The sequence below is a fragment of the Trachypithecus francoisi genome, unplaced genomic scaffold, assembly GCF_009764315.1.
Source record: "Trachypithecus francoisi isolate TF-2019V2 unplaced genomic scaffold, Tfra_2.0 Lachesis_group7, whole genome shotgun sequence".
Taxonomy (NCBI): Eukaryota; Metazoa; Chordata; class Mammalia; order Primates; family Cercopithecidae; genus Trachypithecus; species Trachypithecus francoisi.
The window spans coordinates 88,450,335-88,465,499 of NW_022681472.1; the positions used below are offsets into that span (position 1 = coordinate 88,450,335).

At 44.9% G+C, this 15,165-nt stretch overlaps 1 protein-coding gene across 2 annotated transcripts in view; it reads right to left on the reverse strand.

The window, feature by feature from the left end:
* The window catches only part of NDRG1 (N-myc downstream regulated 1), a 60,262-nt gene extending 57,863 nt beyond the window's left edge, over nt 1-2,399 (reverse strand). The window contains exon 1 of one of the 2 annotated variants that reach the window (XM_033202628.1): nt 2,234-2,399. The gene's annotated coding sequence lies outside the window, so the exon portion shown is untranslated. The remainder of the gene's footprint in view (nt 1-2,233) is intronic. The other variant, XM_033202629.1, reaches the window with a different exon arrangement.
* Nucleotides 2,400-15,165: the final 12,766 nt, after the last annotated feature.

Sequence of the window (15,165 nt, forward strand, 5' to 3'; positions counted from 1 at the left end):
GCAGGCAAAATCCTGTCAGGAACCCTTTCCACTGCCTTCAGTCCCACCCAGGAGCCTCCCACAAAGCTGAGCTCCAGCTCAGCTCGGCCTGGGCACATCCCTCCCCATCCCTGTGCCTCATTTTCCATCTGTAAAATGGGAAGAAGTTGGACTAGGTCCTGTGTGAGTTTTTTTATTCCATTCCAAATGATCAAACCTTGTTGCTCCAAAACAACTTCTTCAGAAGAGACTCAAACAGACACTCCAGGGTCCCTCAAAAGCCAAACCCAACACCTCCACCCATGCACAGTCTATTACCTTGCCCGAAACTCAACCTGCTGGTTCACAGAGAATGGGGCAGAAGACCCAGCGCCATCCACTTCATCCCATGTGCATATTTCAACTCCTCCCACCTGCCAGGCACTGGGCCAGGGGCCAGGTTACAGGGCAAGGCAGGCAAATCCTTCTCCTTGCCCAGATACAGCTTACATTCTCGTGGGAGACACGGTCCTGCAAAGCTAAGAAGTCACAGGTCAGGGGAACACCCCGTTTTCCATCCACACCAAAACCCTCTCTCCCTTACACCTTCCTCCATCCCCCACTTTGTGCCACCCCAGCCTGGGGCTGGCTCTGCCGCCACACACACCACACAGAACCAGTCTCTGTCTCCAGCTGTGTGTCTTCCCCATCAAATAGCAGCCCTTCCAAGACAGGCGCTGGGGTTTGCCCCCTCTGCACCTTGCTTATTTCAATCACATTTGTGAAACTCAATACGGACGCCAGAATTTCTAAACAGGAAGAGTCTACACTGAAAAATACACCTTGAAACTGCATTTCTGCAGCAACAACAGGGGGGTTTGTATTTAGATATGCTCATTTGATACAGCTTAGGAGAAGGTCCCGTGCAGCTGATGGCTATTATAAGGATGTCTACCGCCCTCCTGCCTGGCCACTGGCTGACCTCTGAATCTTAGGTATTTCCCAGTAGCTTAAAGAAACCAAGCAAACTGAAGTGCCTCAGCGTCCGTGAGGAAGAGTTGTTCTTGGGTGGGCATAAGATAACCAAGGGCCCTGCCTCCCCCATCCGCTGCCAGGCATCTCCCACTTCCAAGCCACAAAGGCCTGCTGTTCAGGACCCCCAGGGACAGCAGGGACAACAGGCGGGGAGGTATGGGGGAGGGGTGGGAGTAAGGAACCTACCCACTACATTCCAGCTCCAGCTACTAATTTGACAGAGGGGTGACAGTGTGTTTCCCCCAGAACCAGCCGCATTCCCCACGCCCAGCCCGAATCTCCTCCCGAGGCTGAATCAGAGACCGCGGCGGATCCCCCAGGAACGTCGGAGTAATTCCAGCTGTTCTCCCCCCTGGAGAGCAGGAGCGGCCAGCACCGGAGGCAGGGGAGGGGAGGAAAGCGAGGAGGGTGGGCGGAGGCGAAAATGACGCCACTCCTAGCTCCAGCCAGCTCAGGGGCCGCCAAATGTCCGCGAGACCCCTCTCGCCCAGGCCACTTCTCCCACGCCGCCGCTGCTCCAACCGCGGGTTCCTCCGGGGGCGCACCCTGCCCAGCGGCGCTCGCAGACACTTGCTCCCGCTCGCGTGTTGCACTGTGACACACCCTGGACCCTCCCCCCAACACACGTTTACACTCACACGCACACCGCCCTGTGTGTGCTACGGGACTGAAGCGCCACCAACCTTTCGGACCCACGCCCGTTCCCGACCCAGTCTGCGAGCCAGACACACCCACGCCCCCTTCTCCAGCCTCCTCGCCAGCGCCGCTCACCTCTACCATCCCCATCTACACACTCGCGCTCAATCTCTCCGTTCCCAAACACACACACTCACACACACACTCCCCTAGTCCCTTCTACACCCACGTCCAGCGCGCACCCCCTGCCAGCGGCGCCAGCTGGGATTCGGAGAGGAGGCCAGGAAACGCTATCCTGGCGTTTTCGGGCCGTCTCATCACCCCCTTCCGGACCTCCAAAACCCCATATCCACAGCTAGCGGGGAGATGAATGGGAATCTTTTTTTCCTCCCTTTCCGTAATTGAACACCCCCAACTTCAGCGGTGTCTGCACCCAAAGCCCCCTCGCGCCCGCGCCCAGGGGTGGCCGCGCACTTGCAGCTCCGGGGCGCTTACTCCAGGGCTCCGAGGGGCTACAAAGCGCGGTCCCGGCGCTCCAGCGGCACCCCACGGGCGGCCCCTTTCTGCTCCGCGTCGCGCCCGGTGGAAGAAGGCGCGGGCTTACCTAACACGAGGGAGAAAAGAAAGGACGGTGCTGAGGCTGGCGGCGCAGCGCCCCGCGGAAGCCGAGGGCGGAGGCTGAGCTGGCGAGCTTGAGCGCGAGCAGTGAGCCAGACGACGTTTGTTTACGTCCCGGCGGAGGGCGACTTTATAGGCACCGCGGCCCCGCCCCCGCGCCTCGCCCCTCCCAGACCCTCGCGGTCCCCGCACGCAGCCGGGACACACCCCTTCCCCGCTCCCTCCTCCCGGGCGCGTAGGGCTGGGCTGAGGCAGCGTGCGGCGGGCGCCCACTGGAGCCGCCGCCTGTTGCGCAAGCCTTCGTAGGGGCGCGGCCGGGAGGGGCATCAGGGCCCGGGTTGTGGGTAGGCTCTGCAGTCCCCTCCGAGTCCCGGTCCTCGGCCTGTGCAGCGGGCGCGTATGCCCTGTCCGGAGGAGCCGTTTGTGTGCTTGTGCGTGTTCATGTGCGCGCTCGTGCGTGTGCATGTGGACTTCCTTGTGTCTCCGTGTGGGCGGAGGCCCCCTAGCTCTGCCTCAGAGTTTCTTCTAAGAGTCTAGTAGCGCCGCGCCCTGAGCGACTCCCTTCACTTCCTCCGGGTCTCACCCGCTCGGCTCCCCAGCCGGATTCAGCTGCCTGCCCAGCAGCCGCCTTCGCTTTCGCTGGATAGGTTCCCTCCGATTCTCACCCTTGTCGCGAAAGCTCTCGCTTAAATCCTCGCTCCAGTTTAATCCCGTCCATCTTGCCCACCGCCGCCCGGCACCCAGCGCCTCCCCTTACCCTCATCTTCCCAGTTCTAAGCACACTCACTGTACCTTGCCCACTGGGCTCCTCTCTCCTGCCCCACAAACCCAGATGGGAGGGTTCTCACCCCTTCCTATTCTGATTTCCTGAACTTTAATGACACACCCTTTCCAACCTTAGCACTGTCCTGCTCTGCTGCTCTATTTGTAACTATTGCCTGCATGTTCTCATCTGGCCAAAGAAACCAGCAATTTTCAACCCCTACTGCACATGAGAAGCCCCAGAGGAGCCGCCAAAATTAATAAATAAATAAGTAGATAATAAAAAGAGAGATGGACTCCAGAAAGGTTTAATCAGAATCTCAGAGGGTGCAAACTAACTGGGCATTTGGGGTTTTTACAAAGCTACCCAGGCGGCTCCTGACGTGCAGCCAGGTTGAGAAGCACTGCATGGAGGAACATGATTTTATGAATAAAGGAAGCCTGACTCACAGCTGGCACCGTCATTGTCCTCAGGCTACCTGCCCAGCGTTGAATTTGCCAGAGCCCAGGACCAGACCCAGGGCAAGCTCAGGTGACCCTCCCTGCCCCTCCACAGACACATACGCGCGTGCGCACACACACTTCCTGCTGAATTGTAAACCTCTTTTCTATGCCAACCCATGCTGTCCCTAAGGCAGGGGCCATGGCTTTCCTCTCTGCATCCCACATGCCTCCCTAGGCCCTTAAACTGATTTATTATGTCATTCCACAAGTAACAGAATTTAGCTGCTCTTATGAGCTGGGTCCTGTGCTTCGCCACTGGGAAAGGACTGAAAAGGCAAAGACATTTTCTACAGGTGCATAGCATAGTACAGCCCCAAGATGCAGTTTCTCCATCCATATAGCGTGGTTGAGCTGAACTCATTCATTCCCTAACTATATTAAGGACCTACTATGCCCAGGCATCATTCTAGACCCTGGGGACATGATCATGAACAACAACAACAACAACAAAATGTGCATCTCTGGGAGCCATCACGTTGTCTAAAGACCCTCCCAGATCAAGCAGTCTGTGTGCCTGTTTTCTTTTAGCCAGCTTACACATACCCATTCTCCCGTAGGCTCCCTCATTGTGGCGATTTATTGAGTGAACACCTTTGGCTTTTTATCTGCTAAAGATACAAGAGTGTCAAGTTCAAAAGTGCGGAGTGTCAAGATAAGGAATGTCAAGTTCAAAAGCGCAGGGAAGGCGGCCCACTTCTTCAGTAACAAATGGAACTCCTAGTGCATGGAATTAGAAGGGCATTTTGCCAGGGGAGGCCCTTGCCTGTCCGTTAGAAGAGGTCCTCAGGACAGAACGCTAAGAGCAGCCCAGACTTGCAGCTTGAAACCCCGAGGAGGATACCTGGTGGGAGGCTGGGCTTGTGTGGGAAGCCTAACCTTCTGGAAGACCATTAGCATTGAACAAGTCAGAGGACAGAGGAAGGAGAGTGGAGTGAAGAGAAAAGAGCTGAGAGGGGAGGCAAGAATTTGAACAGTGGATCACAATTTTCCAAATGATGGTATTCTAAAATCAGAGTCCACATCACCTTGGAGAAGGCCTGAGGAAGACACCATTTGGATTCCACACTCCCCTCCCTCAGCCCAACACAGCCAATTTTCCTTCCCCATTGAAAAGGATGTTTTCTTCCACTGAGCACCAGATGAAGTAGTTTTCTCGTGTTTAGTTAAGTGTCACTCCGCAGGAGAAAGACTGTCTTTAGTACAGGCCTGGATGCACATAAAGCATAGAGGATGCCCACCCTATGCAGGGGCTCCTTTCTGGGACGTGGGAGCTGCATGCACCTCCACATCCCCCACCCCAGCCAGCTGAGGAGGCAGAAGCTCACAGAGCTGAATGTGGGTGCAAATGCACTGACTGTTTACATTATTCCTCTTTCTCGCTGGTCAGCAGTAGAATCAGATTTGCTTAGTAAATGCACACGCGCTGCAAATCCATCACAGGATGAGATCGGATTTTCTGGACTAATGTCCCCTGGAAATTTCTACTTAACAACACCTTAGATTTTATACTAGAATATTCTAACTAAATGTGACCATAGGGATCACCTATTCCCAACTGTCTTTCTTAAAACTCGTGGGTACTCGGGGTTGGGAGAGACCAAGATGCAGCGGGGATTCATGGGGAAGAACCCAGTGGTCTGTGGCCCCAACTCCAACTTCACCACTTACGAGCTGTAGTACCTGGGGCAAATTACTCCACCTCTCTGTGCATGGAGGAAATGAGTGAGAGAAACCGTCAGGCCTTTCAATCACAATTTATGGGTCTACTGCTGCAGACCCTCATCTTTTCTGTCTGTCAAAATGAAAAAGTGTCCCTAAAAAGTGAGTATCTTCCCAGCTCCAGTCCTGGGCTCCCTTGGAACCCCCTCTCTCCTCCAGCATCTATCTCTCCCTTTCTTTTGGATCAAACTAATCAACAAGTAATGATTCACTGCAATCAATGATCCACCCTAAACCAATCCCCTCTTAATCCCAAGTCCCCATCTCCTGTACTGCAGCCCAATTCCTGTCACCCCTTCCTCCCTAAACTTTCCAAAACAGGCATTTGTACCTAAAGGCTCGTCTCATCTCCTCTTCCTTTTGCTTTGTAGTATTTGTCAAGTTTTTGTTGAACCTGGTCAAATAAGTCTTCAAAACTTGTTAGGAAAAACCACAGCCTTTGTCCCCCCACTTTCCCACTTCTCTATCCCCAGAAGTCACCACTGTCTGCTCTTGGAGAATTATTTATATCTTATCTTTGCCACTTGCAGACTCTATGGTCTTGGGCAAGTTATTTCATTTCCTGCCTCTGCCTCCTTGTATATAAGATACACAATATAGAGTCACTGTGATAAATAGATGTGTTAATATATGTAAAGTGCCTATAACAGTCCCTGGCACATAGAAAGCTCTCATTAAAGTGTTCACCATCATCCTCACTGTCATCATCACCATCATCATCATCATCATCATCTCATCCCATCCCTCCTGGCATCTTGCACACCTGATCATAGAGAAGTTCAGTAAATATTGGTTGAAGAACTGAGCAAATGCAGATGTTTCTCTTTGAACTCATCCCATCTTATTCGGTGTTACTGCTTGGACTCTGTCAGGAGGGAAAAGGGGATTCTACCTGCTTCGTGATCCCAAGTGGAGGGACTGCCATCTGGGATTTTTACTTAAGTAAAAGTAAATTATCCCAGTTCTCTGCAAGCATGCCTGGCCTGTAATATCAAGTTGTGAGCAATGAAAATTTTTTTTTAAAAAACTGTGAAAGGAATACAATTCTAAATGAGGGTGAAGGGTAGGCTATGTTCAGGATATGTCATAAATCCTTTACTTTGAACATAAATGAAGAGTTGTGCAATGTTTGGCCCTTAGAAAATCAGTTTCTCCTCACTCTTGGCTTGGATGAGTTTCCTAGGACTGTCATAACAAATCACCGTAAACTGGGTGGCTTAAAACAGCAGCCATGTATTCTCCCACCGTTCTGTAGGCTAGAAGTAAAAACTCCAGATGTGGACAGGGACCTGCTCCCTCTGAAGTCTCAGGGAAGAACCCTTCCTCGCCCCTTCCTGGCTCCTGGTGGTTCCTGGCAATCCCTGCTGCTCCTTGGCTTATACATGCATCACTTCAATCACGGTCTCCGTCAGCACATTCCTTCCTCTCTCGTCTCTCTGTGACCTCTCATCTTAACCTACCTAATTATATTCTGCAAACATCCTGTTTCCAAATATGGTAATTTTTGTTTGTTTGTTTTTTTAGAGATGGAATATTGCTATGTTACCCAGGCTGGCCTCTAACTCCTGGGCTCAAGAGATCGATCTTCCAATCTCAGCCTCCCAAGCAGCTGATACTACAGACATGCACCACTACACCAGGCTCTTTTGAAGTTTTGCATAGACGTGAATTTTCAGAGAGAAACTGTTCAACCCCATATATGGCTAACATGGATTTAGCAAGTACTTGTAGCATATTTGCTGAGAGATGTACTCAAGGGGCTGCTCAGAGCAGCCCTGACAACAGTGCACTCGTAGGGTCCCGCAGCAGCCCCTTTTATTCTCTGTTCCTCCCATGCCCTTGATCACATGGCCAGTTCCATTGTCATCTTGATCAATCGAAATCATAGGTCCTGCCTCATTAGGCCTTTCACTGCTCCTGTTGCCTGCCAAGTTCACCACGCCAGCCCTGGTGTGGCCATAGGGATATTCCTCGGTGAGCCCAGGCTTGTGTCTGCCTCCCCACATTCTCCTCCAGCCAGAGTCACTCACTGCTTCTCCTGAAAATATTCATCTTCACCTACATCTCTGAACTTTTGACTAAGCTGCTTTCTCCTCCTAGAGAGTCTTCCCACCCCCTTCACCTATGGTGACTTCACTCATTTACTCTTCCTGGAAACACAGCAGGGTTGATCACCACCCATTTCCTTTCCCCTTCTTCCTGCCGCTCCCTCCTTGAAGTCAGGCATGTCAGGGTGACTTGCACCATCAATGGATGGTGAGTGGAAGTGACCTGTGTCACTGCTGGGTGGGAACTTTTGCAAGCACTGTGACTCAGCTGCTCTTCTGACTCCTGCCACTGTAACTAGCCAAACACCAAATGGTGGAGGCTCCATTCCCTGGGGCTTGGAGGAAGGAAACACAACACAGAGCCTGCAACTGACCTAAAATGGACGTGCAACATGGCAATTGCTAAGGCAGGAATGTATGTGTCCCCACCGCCCCACAGATTTACATGTTGAAAGCCAACCCTCAATGTGATGGTGTTAGGAGGTGGGGCCTCTAGAAGGATATCAGGTCATAAGGGTGAAGCCCTCCTGGATGGAACCAGTGCTCTTATCAAAGAGACCCCAGAGAGATGCTTTTACCCTTCTGCCTTGTGAGATTATAGTCAAAACATGACTGTCTATGAGCAACAGGTCCTCACCAGGCAGCAGGGCCTTGATCTGGGACTTCCCAACCTTCAGAACTATGAGAAATAAATTTCTGCTATTTATAAGCTACTCCGTTTATAATATTTTGTAATAGTAGACAGGAAAGAAAGAAAACCTGTTTCCATGTGCTGCTAAGATTCTGAGGGAGGTTGTTACTGCAGCCTAACATAGCCCATCCTGACTGATTCACCATCCTCCAGGGCCCATGTAAACTACCAGCTCCCCTAGCAAACCTCTCATTCTCCTGCAACGAAATTCTTTTTTTTTAAATTCAGTAAAAAGTTGTTGAGAATTCATGTCCCACTAGGCACTGTGTGCGATACTAAGAAAAAACAGATAAGCAACAAGAAAAGCATATTCCCTACCCTCATGAGAGCCACATCACACCAAAACAAATGGCATAATCATATAATTGCAATTGTTGCAAGTGAAGACTATGTAACCCAAGAATCTCACCTACTCTGGAAAGTCAGGAAAAGCCCGCATGAATGTGTATGACCTTAACACCTTCAGATCTCCTGAGTATTTTGTATTTTTATTTTTATTAGTTAGAATTCTTTAATGTAGCCGGGTGTGGTGGCTCACATCTGTAATTCCAGCACTTTGGGAAGCCGAGGCAGGCAGGTCACTTGAGGTCAGGAGTTCGAGACCAGCCTGGCCAATATGGCAAAACCCCATCTCTACAAAAAGTACAAAACTGGCTGGGCTTGGTGACGTATGCCTGTAATCCCAGCTACTCGGGAGGCTGAGGCAGGAGAACTGCTTGAACCCAGGAGGCGGAGGTTGCAGTTAGCCAAGATTGCACCACTGCACTCCAGCCGGGTGACAGAGTGAGATTCCATCTCAAAAAAAAAAAAAAAAAGAAAAGACAAAAAGAACTCATTAATGTATACCTGGCATCAATATAATTTTGAATGTCTTTAGCAATGAAGAGGGGCAGGGAGTAGTTATGGGCTCATGCAGCAGTAAGGTCCAGAGGAGAAGCGGATTCAGCATGGAGATCCAGGGCTGATATCACCAGGACTCTGTCTCTAGATCTCAGCATCACCCAGGCCAGTCTTATTTGGTTTTGGCTTTGTTCTCTGACAGGTTTTTTCTAGATTAAATCACAAGGCTGTCAGGTCATATTAGATCAATTAATTAGGGACCTCATCTCTGAGGAAAGCAGATCCCTGAAAATTTTTCCTCATTTTTGGAGAGGTTTTGGGGAGTTTTGATACACCTTCTTATATGCTTGTCAGCCACTTGTTCTGACATTGCTGACCCTTCACACTCTACCCATGTTTTTTGCCTCACCTGATCATCTGCCTCCACCACCATCACCACCAACTGCACCTTCCAGCCAAACCTGCCTGCCTGCCTCATTCCATCAGGCCAGCCAGCTTCATGTCTTTGTGCCTTTGCTGTTGCCTCTGCAGGGTGGAACTTGTTGTTGAGGGGCAATGAGTCCTCTATCTTGGAAACACAATACCTTACATAGGATGGATAAGACTGAAGTGATCTTTGTTAACTAAAGGGAAGGAAAGGAGAGAGAGGAGGGAAGAAGAGAGAGAGATGGAAAGAAGGAAGGAAGGGAGCAGAGCAAGAAAGAAGGAAAAGAGAGGGATGGAGAGAGGAAGGGAGAGGAGGGGAAAGAAAGAGAAAGGGAGAAGGAAGGAAGGAAGGAAAGAAAGAAAGGAAGAAAGATAGATTTCAGTCTAATATACACACAATTGGCTTAAAACTACCCTCATTCATCCAGTATTAGACTATAGGATGGTTCTTTGGCATTTTCTAAGCTTTAACCTGCCTCCAAGGCTGCAGTTACCTTGTTAATAGAGGGACTCAGTGACTTTCTGAGAGAGAATGATTGTCTTTACTGAGAGAAAAGTTAGATTTAGCCTCACTGGATCTCCCACCTGGCTCTTGACTGATGATTCCCTGCCACCATCACCTGGGATCTGGTTTAAGAATTGCAAAAGGATTTTGTAGCAATCATTCAACTTATTCCCCAACCTGATTGCAGGATAGTAACACCTGACTTTGCATTTTTTGTACACAATTAAATTTCAAGTAGGACATTCCTTTGCTGGACCTGGAGTTACATTCCATCTTGGTCAATAAATTATCCTGCTCAATGTGATTAGAATTAGAAATGCAAGTGTAAGCCTTTTATTTGTTCACTCGCAATGCTTTCTGAAGCTGAGTCTAAATGGCTCATAGATTCATTCCTGATGAGTAGCCTACTAACCCACAACTCAGCAACAGCACTAATTGTGTAGGAACCTATTGCTCCCTCTTTCTGGAAAGAGACTGAAACGTTCACCCCATCCAGGCATTCCAGCAATGTGTAATTTTGGCTCCCACTAGGACAAGATGCAAGAAGAGAGGGGAAATTCACCCCAATTCTAGACAACACAGGGAAGACTAGTCACCCTGCATGCTGCAAAAAAATCAGACATATGCACAGGGAATGATGGGCTGCAGCACAGAAGAGTTGATGTTATCTTCCAGTTACAAGACAGACCAAACCACAGCTGCCCTGTTCTTAAGCAAAAAGGAAGGTTATGCAGAGGAGAAACCAATAGACTTTTGTGAAAATTGTCAGAATCAAAATGGAGTCAATTGTGTTTAAAAAAAAATGTTTAAATGAAGTGAGGAAAGGCCAGAAGGACAAGGTACTCATGCAAAAATGCCAGATAAGAAGAAGTATCACAAAAGACTACAAAAAGCACAACCTTACACAAAGGCTATTGCAACCTTATACACACACAAAAATACCTCTGCAAGGGTGTCCTCCCGGCAAGTCCCTGCCCAACCTTAGACTGATGCCATCCTTTTTATTAATCCTGGTAGCCAAGGATATAATTATCAAAAACAATTATGTGGTCCTCCTCATTTTTCCCTTAAAAGTCTTTGGCTTTTTTTTTTTTAACCTCCTTAAATATGCATATAGTTTAGTATTACACATGTATTCCCATTGCAATGTTCGTTCTCAAAGAAATATTATTTTCTTTAAGAGAATCTCCCTCTCTATTATTTAGGATAACATAACTGATGTCAGAAGTGGGATTTGAAGCATGATAATCTTTGGAGAAAGTGTATGATTCTTGAGACTGGTGTACAGTCAGCATATCTGAGTCCTTTGAACTCTTTTCTTCCATAGCTCATCTTTTCATCCATGGTGAGTATTAGGCCAAGACCCCATTTTTTTGGTAAAAGCTCTTTGACTTTATTTGAGACCTGGACCTTGCATTCCTCCTGGGAAAAGGAGACTTTTTTGTTTTTTCTGACAAGTCCCTTCTAGTACAAAGTGATCTTGTCTTTCTGATGGGTATACTTTTCTGGTTTCTATGGAACTCATGTTCTGTTAGTGAGGCGTGCCTTTACTGGTGCATTCACTATTGATTCCTTCTGCATACCTGGTTTAATATTTTCCTTGATCTGTATGCCTGGCTTAAAATTTTTGTAAACATTTTTATTTTGGTTTATTTTAGTTTGGCTATGCATGTCTATATATAATTTGGATTATTTTCCCCCATGCTTGTTTCTGAGCATTTTCTGAGAACAAAAGTAAACATTCTAAATGGTGGATGTGAGATGACAAATTAAAAGCCACTGGGGAGGTTGCCATCATCTAAAACACTGGTCTAAACTCTTGACATTCCCTGTCAGGATTTATAGGATTTACTTTGCTCTCGAGAGAATAAGAAATGAAACAGAATTCTCAAATATTAAGGCATGCCAGGTTTTCTGGGACTCCATCCAGCTACATGGCTTTTCCTCATGCACATTTTTAAATCAGTGGCCATTATAGGAATTACTAGAACTCCCCAAGCTTGTTTTCCTTGGTACCAAATTTTAAAACTGCAACTACAAGGTTAAAATAAAATGCCAGCATGTGAAATCTCCTAATTTATCTCCCTCGCTTTATTTTCCTTTTTTTTACCTCCTCTCTGATTGCTTTAAATCTGCTCTCTTTTTCACTGTTATTAAGATAATCTACTGCTATTAATTTCAAAAACAGTAAAAGGTTTTTCTTAGGGCACTTCAGCCAAGACTTTTAAAAAAGAGAGAGTGCTTTCAAATTACAACAGCTCCATGATAACCAACAACCTAACCTTGCACGCCTAAGAGTCATCCCTTTTGGAAATGTAAATTTAGGCATACTGTGCTATGATCACTTAGTGTGATGAAACAGTTAATTAAAAGATTGATAGTCTAAAAGAGAAAGAACAAGATAGCATTGTTTATAAAAGTTATGTTCTCAGATCAAACAGGTCAAAGTCTTGAGACAGAGCAATAATATAAGGTTTCTCCATGCAGCATAAAAATTTTGCTTAGTCTGCCACACATACACCAGCAAAAGCCAAGGAAAAAACCCCGAAACTATAAACATCTTTTTCTAAAACTTTCCCTGCCCACATCAACTAATCAAGCAAACCAGACCTGTAAACAAAAAGATAAATTTGTTGCTAAAATTCAAGGCCACCTGGATATTGTTCCCTTGTACAATTTAGCCAGTCATAACTAAAATACAAACATTTAAATATTTAACTCCTGAGCTCATTTAAGATAAAAAGAGGTTTTTAAAAATCAAACTGCAATAAAAACCTCTTTGCTTGAAGCTTCAATACACAGCCTTCATGAGATTACCTACTGAGTAAAGTAAAATGTAGCCGGAAAAACAGGTTCCATTTGATCAGAAATATCATTTGGATCCAACTGTCCTTATATAAATCAGTGAATTTATATTGCTATGTTTTACTGCTTGAGAATCTGCTTTCGTGTATGTATTTGTGTTGTCTGTCTTTCATTTTGTTAGTATATTTTTCTACCAAAATATATTCAAAAACCTTAATTAATTAATTAATTAACTGACTTAAAAGGAAACCTTGAGTACTTAAGTATTTCATAAAAAATATACTAACTCGGTTTTAAGTTCATAAAACTTAGATAAATTTTTGGTAAATAAAATAATTTAAAAATTGTTGGTAAAATAAAAATAGAAATGTCTTCAGTATTGTCAACATATGTTTTTCCCTGGGTTTAGTTATCAGATCAGTTTATATTTGTCTTTGCTAGATGTTTTAACATGATAGGCAAGGTTTGACACTAAGGTCATAAAACTATAAACCCAGCCTAAAAACAGAATGATCTTTGTTTATGTAACTCTTTGGTAAGTAAAACTAATTTAATAGTATTGATTTAATGAAAACAGCTATAGTTTTGAAGTTATCCACAAAATACTCAAATATTTAACTTTAAGGTCCTTACTTGGGTGATAAACACCTGATAGTCACAGGCTATAAAAATGGTTAACAAAATAATAGTGTATGATAATGACTAGCCTTGTCTAATATCTCAGTTTTCATAAATAATCTAAGTATATTGTGAAAAATAAATAAATTAGGTAAACATAAATAGCACAAATGTTTATAAACTCTTCATAGTTTCAAAAAATCTTTTTGGTAACTTTAAATCTTAAAATTATATTAAATTAAGAAATAAATACTCATTAAGCATCTGGGTCATTTTCAAATCAAATACTAAAACATACATTGCTAAACATAAATTTATTTGTTCCTGGCTTTTCAAATTTTATCAAAAGACTATATTTATGTCTATTAATACTCCTTGAAAATTATGGTATGGAGAAATATGTTTCTAATGTTATAAAATGATTCTCATCTATAAAATATTGATGTGGCCGGGCGCGGTGGCTCAAGCCTGTAATCCCAACACTTTGGGAGGCCGAGACGGGCGGATCACGAGGTCAGGAGATCGAGACCATCCTGGCTAACACGGTGAAACCCCGTCTCTACTAAAAATACAAAAACTAGCCGGGCGAGGTGGCGGGCGCCTGTAGTCCCAGCTACTCGGGAGGCTGAGGCAGGAGAATGGCGTAAACCCAGGAGGTGGAGCTTGCAGTGAGCTGAGATCCGGCCACTGCACTCCAGTCCGGGCGACAGAGCGAGACTCCGCCTCAAAAAATAAAATAAAATAAAATATTGATGTGTAACAGAAAGTTCAACTTTCTTACTTCCTATGTTTCACTAAAATTTAAGGTTACTAAGAATTAAAATTCTATTAATTTATATATATTACTATATACAAAGTATACCAAAAAAGCAAAATATCTTTTAAATGAGAAAAATAATAAGGAAGACATAAAACATGCTTTTTATTGAAAAAAACCTTTTTTTCTAATTCATAAGTTGTTTAAAGATTATTTCAAAATATGAATTTAAAAAGAAAATCAAACCAAGACATAAGGAAGCTAATCAGTAACACAGAGAGAGAGGTAAAAACAACAACAACAACAAAAGAAAACCACTGTTACAGATACAAAAATGTATTTTTGGTAAGAAAAATTAAAAAGAAAAAATAATTTTCAAAATAATTTAAAAATTTGTTCTATGGTAAAATGAGTGGCTATTTATAAAAGAAAAGTGGAACAAAACTAAAGACTTAAGCCTGTTGTCAAAGATCTGCACAGGTCATGAAGATTCCTAAAGGATAAATTTAGTTTTAAAAATGTGTGTGTAATCTGCATGTTCTCATTTATAAGTGGGAGTTGAACAATGAGAACACATGGACGCAGGGAGGGGAACATCACACCCTGGGGCCTGTTGGTGGATGAGGGTAAGGGGAGGGAGAGCATTAGGACAAATGCCTAATGTATCTGGGGCTTAAAACCTAGACGACAAGTTAATAGGTGCGGCAGACCACCACGACACATATGTACCTGTGTAACAAACCTGCGCCTTCTGCACATGTATCCCAGAACTTAAAGTAAAATAAAAATAAATAAATAAATAAACTTGCGTTTAATCAAGTTGAGTAAAAGTAAAAGAAAATTATTTTTAAGTCTTTCTAAAGATTGAGACATACACACACACAGATACAAGTTTTCTGTTATAACTACAAAGAGTTCTTACAATATTGATCTTCTCTAGTAATATTTATAAGAAGTTACAAGTTTTGACTTTTAATTCTGAACATTTTCAGCCATCATCTGAACCACAGCTTTTATTTGTTTTATAGTCTCCGTTTAATGTCCCTGGTTTCAGGCTAACAATACTGTCTTCTTCACTTAAAAATGCAATTTCATTTCTAGAGGTAGAATTTTTTTCTTAAAAGGTTTCAATTCAATCTTGCTGTATCTCACAACACAGAATTTACAGGTCGTACATTATTGCCTTTTGTTCTTCCTTTTTCTCTCCTTAAACAGATACATCTCTTTGCTTGGCTAGGGCGAT